The following is a 7,487-nucleotide window of genomic DNA, read 5'->3' as shown; positions in this document are numbered from 1 at the left end:
AGCGGGCGGATTGGGAGTTGGTGCAACAGACTTGTCCTTGAAGTTGCTCTCAGCGACCCTCAAGAGACCTTGGAGTTTGCTTAGGGTGACCTCTTCTTTGTTCATGTGATAGGTCATTCTAAATTGATTGTAGCTCAGAGGCAAAGAGTGAAGCACCATGTCGATCGCCAAGTCTTCCCCAAAGTCAACATTTAACTTGCGAAGGCGGTCGACATACCTTTGCATCTTTTGCAAGTGCACGGTAAGAGATTCTCCATGACCTATCTTGGTGGAAATCATGTTCGTTAAAATCTCATAACGCTCTTGTCTCGCGTTTTGATGGTATCTCTCCAATAAGTCTTGGTGCATTTCGTACGAATACATGTCCTCGTAGGACTTTTGGAATTCGGACTTCATAGTCACGATCATGACGCAATGCACTTTCGTTGCATCATGCTCGTGAGTTTCGAAAGCGGTGATGTCAGCGGGAGTAGCAATTTCGGGGTTGATTTTCGCTAGCTTCTCATCGAGGACATACTCCTTATCCTCATAGCGAGAAATCGTGCGAATGTATCTTATCCATTCGCTAAATTTCGTTCCATCAAAGGTGACCTTTTGATAAAGGCTCATCAAAGTGAAAGAACTCGCAGCAGCATTGTTGGCGTTTGACATCTATAAATAGAAAGGACAAAGATAGATTAGAATATGAATCCCTAATGTTCCCCCAATAAGAAATTAGGGCTAGGATCCAACAAAAATATTTACACATTAGAAAAGGGATGCCGTAATCTAACATGCAAACAATTTGAAGGTAAGTGAATGACGACTCACTAATTCTCCACCATGAAAAAACATAACTTTAAGTCCTAGATGTATTGAGAATTCCTAGGTTCGGATGAGATTCATTGAAACTTTTCAATGGCATGTTTAAATCTCAATATGCCCATCTTGTTTGTGATTGGGATACCGAGGATCACAAAGCGGGTGTGAATTACCATGCAAATTAACATGGTTCCTTCATTGTAACGATCACCTATTCGATGTGCCGGTAAACCACACACGCTCCATCGAACTATGATAAACAATGAATCACCCTTTTCCACCTTCGCTTAGAACCAATTAGTGTGCCAGTAAACCACACACACTCCACTAACTTCTTAGCAAGGTGCAAAGTGTAATTTCATGGGATTGCATCAATTCACTTCTCCTAAAGTAACTAAGATTGGGAAATTTTAATAAAACATGTAGTTACTTTGTATTTCTTATTATACTTTTAATGAGAGGATGAGGCTGCCCTATCCTACCCGTTCAGCTAAGGACCCTCCACCAATCAAGCGAGCGGTGCGTGTGAGTGTACACCCATTAAGTGCCATTTTATAGGCCGCAACCTTATACCCACCTTATAGACCGGCTTCGTGAATGAGGCCTACTAACGGTAAGACTATCATTTAAGTTATACATATATATATATATTAATCTTGTAATATCATATTAGTATAAGGTTGTATTTTAAACTTGTAAAATTCTAGGGTTTGAAATTTAAATTGTCTAAATTAAACGTTTAATCACAAAACATAAATTTCAACACTTGACGACTAGTTTTAAACATTTAAAACATAAAGGATCAAATAACAAATAATCTAAATCACATAATTATCCATATTTAATTAATAATTATCATATAACGAAATCAAATATTTTATTAATTGATAATTATCTTCAATTAGATCGAAAATATAGTCATATATACCAAAAAATCAGATTAGGGTTGATCTAATATGATTTAGGTAAGTTTCAATACGATAAATATGAAAAAATCCCGTTTTTGGCTAATCCTGACGCTCGGACTCGCCGAGTACCCATACTGGACTCACCGAGTCAGGCCAACTCGCCGATTCCACTATGGGACTCGCCGAGTCGATGACTCAGAAACATAAAAATTGAATTTTTCAGTTAAGATTCAAACATTCAACCATCAATTTAATAGAAACCAATCAAGGCTCTGATACCACTGATGGATTTTGTACATAAGAACATTCCTAAGTGCGCATACAAACCCTAATGCTTAGATCTAGGTTTCTCTATTAAACATGCTTTGAATCCAAGGCTTCTAATGACTTATTAGGTTTAAGAACAACACAAAATCAGATCTAGAAACATACCTTTGATTCTCTTGTTTCATCTTGTTGTCTTGGAGCTCTAGAGTCATAATTATCACTCCTCTAATGGCTTACAAACACCAACTAGCAAAGAGGATAACTTGAGAGAGAGGAGAGGAGATGGAATTCAACCATAGTATCCTTAATATAGAAGATGTGTCGAATTCTCTATCCCATAAGGTCTATTTATACTTGTAGACTCCTTAAGGGTTACAGCGTAAACTTAGTTGGATAACTTAGACTTTAAGTTAGTCCATATCCTTACCTTAGATATCCTTTGGAAGAATTTAGGACTTATCCTAGCCTAGAATTCATCCAACCCTTTATCCAATAAGGATTTACAGTCTAAAGTTTAACTATCAAACAATTGACAGTTTATACCCTTTTATTTAATTAATCTCCTTAAGTCACCAAATTAATACTAATTAATCTATGACTTATATTAATCAAATAACTATATTATTATTCCTTATATCATTCTCATAATATATTAATAATATCTATTCTCTCATAATAAATCATCCTACCAAGTTGCTATGGTGAAGGCAACCCAAAAGGACCATGCACAATCGGGTCAAATACTTTCCTAATATAGTTGGAGCCTTAGACACTATTCCAACAAAAGGTCCAATATATTGAGGCCCCAACTTGCCCCTCTTCCTGAATCGGATCACTCCTTTCCAAGGAGAGACCTTTAGGAGTAAATGGTCGCCAACCTGAAACTCGAGCTCGGACCGGCGCCTATCCGCATAACTCTTCTGGTGACTCTGAGCGGTCAACAATCTTTGCATGACCTGCTGTATCTGCTCTGTCGTCTGAAGCACAATCTTCGTACTACCCATTACCCATTGCCCCACCTCTCCCTAGCAGATGGGGGTCCAACACCTCCTCCCATACAACAGATCAAAGGGTGGCATACCAAAGCTCGAGTGATGGTTGTTGTTGTACGAAAACTCAGCCAAGGGTAGATAGGTGTCCCAACTCCCTCCGAAATCCAAAACACAAGCTTAGAGCATATCCTCAAGCGTCTGAATCGTTCGCTCACTCTGCCCATCCATTTGTGGGTGGTATGCGGTACTGAAATGCAGTCTCGTTCCCAAATCTTCGTGAAACTTCTTCCAAAATCTGGAAGTAAATCGTACGTCCCGATCTGAAACAATCGACATTGGGACCCCATGCCACGATACCACCTCCCTTACATACAACTATGCCAACCTCTCAGCAAAGGAGCTCTCACTGATAGCAAGAAAATGAGTGCTCTTCGTCAACCTATCCACAATCACCCAAATTGCATCGACCCCTCTCCCAGTCCTTCGCAATTTGGTGATAAAATCCATGGTAATTTGTTCCTACTTCCCCTCAGGAATCTCCAGCAGCTGCAGCTTACCATGCGGACGTTGGTGCTCGGCCTTTACCTGGCGAAAAGTCAGGCACCTCTCGACGAACAATGCAACATCCCTCTTCATACAGGGCCACCAATACTCCCTCTTTAGATCCAAATACATCTTAGTAGCCTCGGGATGGATCGAGAACTTCGATCGATGTGCTTCTTCCATCAAAATGGTATGCGTCCCGCCTACAAATGGTATCCAAATCTGCCCCTGAAATGTCATGAGTCCCCGACTATCGGTAACAAACTCTGATACCTGCCCGACAACCCGCTCCCTCTTTCGGTTTTCTGGTCTCTCAGCCTCAGCCTGGGCCCCTCGAATAGTGTCCAATACCAGAGTCATCACGGAAAACCTCATACAAACATCTCGAATCGGGGTGCTCTCTGCCCTATGACTCAAAGCATCGACTACGACATTAGCATTGCCTGGGTGGTACAGGATCTCACAATCATAATCCTTTACCACATCCAACCATCTCCTCTGGCGCATATTCAGGTTTGGGTGATCCATAAAATACTTCAGACTCTTGTGGTCCGTGTATATGGTACACCGAACCCCATACAGATAGTGTCACCAGATCTTGAGGGCAAACACCACATCACCCAGCTCCAGATTGTGGGTGGGATATCTCGACTCATGAGGCTTCAGTTGCCTCGACGCATAGGCTATAACGTGCCCCCTCTGTATAAGCACTACCCCTAACCCAGATATTGATGCATCACAATATACTACAAAATCCTCCATCCCTTCCAGGAGTGCGAGCATTGGGGCTTCGCACAACTTCTGGCGAAGTGTCTCAAATGAGGATTGCTGCTCCGGATCCCATGAAAATGCAACACCCTTCCGGGTCATCTTGGTAAGTTGCACGACGATCTTGGAGAAATCCCTAATAAACCTCCAATAGTACCCGGCCAATCCCAGAAAGCTCCTTATCTCAGTGGGTGATCTCGGCACCTCCCATCTCATCACCTCCTCAATCTTGGCCGGATCGACCAATATCCCTTTCTAGTTAACAAGATGCCCTAGGAATTAGACCTCTCGTAACCAGAAATCACACTTGGAGAATTTGGCATACAACCTCTCAGATCTCAGAACTCCAAGGATCTCCCTCAAATGCTCCTCATGCTGCTCTCTAGACCTCGAATATACCAAAATATCATCAATGAATACGATCACCGATCGATCGAGCATCGGCCTGCACACCCTGTTCATGAGATCCATGAATGTAGTTGGGCCATTGGTGAGCTCAAAAGGCATCACCACAAACTCGTAATGTCCATAACGAGTTCTGAATGCAGTCTTCTGGATATCTTCATCCCGAACCCTCATCTGATGACAACCCGACCTCAAGTCTCTCTTGGAGAACCAAGATGCCCCCTGCAACTGATCGAACAAATCATCGATCCAAGGTAACGGATACCGGTTCTTGACCGTCAACTTTTTCAACTCCCGGTAATCAATACACATCCGGTGTGAACCATCCTTCTTCTTGAGAAAAAGGATCGGTGCTCCCCAAGGTGAGCTACTCGGTCGAATAAACCCCTTTCCCAACAGCTCCTGAAGCTGCGAGGATAACTCCTGCATCTCTGGCAGCGCGAGGCGATAAGGCGCCTTGGTGATAGGTGCTACTCCCGGAACCAAATCAATACGGAACTCCACTTGCCTCTCCGGAGGCATGCCCGACAACTCCTTAGGAAACACATCCAGAAACTCGCACACTACCGGTACTTCGTTGACTGAACTTGGCCTCCCCGCAGCCACTCATGTGTCCATCACATAGGCTATGAATCCACTGCAGCCCTGCTGCAAACTCTATCTCACCCTGGCAGCCGAAAAAAACACTGACCCACACCGGGTCCCCTCGCCATACACAGTAAGCACTCCCCCACTAGGGTCTCATATGGTCATGAGCTGTCTCTCGCAGTCAATGACTGCTCCAAACTTACTCAACCAGTCCATGCCCACAATGACACAGACATCTCCAATCACGATAGGAACTAGATCTATAGTGAACTTGACACCAAAAATCTTGAGCAGGCATCCTCGAATCACGTCGGTAGCATATACCTCTTTCTCATCAGCTATGGAAACCCTCAGGGGTCGACTCATCACCTCCCGATCAATACTGATGTGCTAACTAAAAGCCAAAGATACAAAAGACCGACTCGCACCCGAGTCAAATAATACCAAGGCAGGTACAGAATTGACAAGAAAAGTACCTACGCATATTTTAATATAAGCACAATATCTCAACATAAAAGTAAATACACAAAGGAATACATACCAGCCACGACATCGGGCGCCGCACGAACCTCCTCCGCAGTCAACTGAAAAGATCTCCCACAAGCCTTCGGAGCCTCGGCCTTCGCCGGTCGAGTCTCGGTAACCCTATCAGCAGGTGCATATCCCTGTGCGGATCCCTGGTGAAGCTGAGGACACTCGACCTTCCGATGGCCGGTCTGGTTGCAATGGAAACAAACCATAAATCCCTTGGGGCAATCCCTGGCGATGTGCCCCTCGTTGCTACATTTGTAGCAAGCACCTGATCGACAGACCCCCTCATGACCCTTACCGCGCTTTCCGCAACTGCAGCCCTTCTGACCTCCCATCTTCGAATCGGCGGACTTGGTCCGCTTGGCTGCCGGCTGAGACTGAGCCAGCCGCCGATCCACCTGTTGAGACTCGGCCTCCTCCCTGGCCTGAGTCTCCAAATCGATCTAATTCTTCCGGGGATTTCCCTGGAGCTCAGCAAATGTCTCGTATGTCGAGTTTGATACGAACTCCCGAATGTCTCTTCTCATAAAACCCAAATATCGGCTCATTCGTGCCTGCTCAGAAGATACCTGCTCAGGGCAGAACATCGCCCTCTCATGAAACTTTTGGGTGACCATAGCAACTGAGTCATTACCTTGCTTGAGGGTCAAGAACTCCTGAATCAATCGTTCCCTCTCCACCGAGGGAACATACTCATCTCTAAACATGGTAATGAATCTTGTTGGGTTATGAGCATTCTAACACTCCTAAGTGTACATGCCACCCTAAATACCTTGGATCTATGTTTTCTCTATTATACATGCAAATATCAACTTTCCAAGGTATTGTTCTATTCTAGCATACTAAACTTTGAATAACACAAGTTAGAATAACATACCTTTTGTTAGTGCTTGTCTTCATGAAGCTTGAGTGCCTAGTTCCCCAAGTGTGACACCTCAAATGGTTCACACAACACCAAATACTTTCTAGAATTATACTAGTGCCGATTTTGTCAAGAATAAGATCTTTATATAGTGTTACAATTAGGGGTTACAATTAGGGTAAACCCTAATTGTCATGACTTTCCATTTCCTTGGATCCATGGCTTCAAATACACCATGGAGCATCCATGGACCATCCTATGGGTTTTAGCCCAACATGATTATCCATGGAGCATTAGCCCACTATACAAGTATGGATGATTTACACAATCAACCCATGTATTTAATTAGTGTTCTTTTGATCACTTAATTAATCCTAGATTAATTCTTGATCCATACTAATTAAATAATCTCATTATTCTTATTATTAATATACTAGAACTTATAATATATTAATAACCATAAGTGTCTTATTTCTCTCATTATAGTCTATCCAAGTGCATGATGCCATGCAACCCAAATGGACCATGTCGGGTCGGGTCAAGTCTTACCAATTATAGTTATGGACTTAGACATTAATCCAACAGTCTCCCACTTGGATAAGTCTAAAACTATTATTGCATATGACTTCAGGAACCAACTGGCAATCGTAGCTCTCAAAAGCTTCTGTCGAACTCTGACCTTGTCGATAAACTCTAACCATTGTCAATGACTTGTCCATTAGATAAGGGATCATATATTCCTCCATTCTAGATATCATATGGACTGAGACATGGATTATAATCATTCTCTCTGTCCATTTGTTGTTTCCCGATTTCCGATTT

Source organism: Lactuca saligna, chromosome 6 (genome assembly GCF_052625555.1).
Source record: "Lactuca saligna cultivar CGN05327 chromosome 6, ASM5262555v1, whole genome shotgun sequence".
NCBI classification, from domain to species: domain Eukaryota; kingdom Viridiplantae; phylum Streptophyta; class Magnoliopsida; order Asterales; family Asteraceae; genus Lactuca; species Lactuca saligna.
This window is presented reverse-complemented; position numbering follows the sequence as displayed.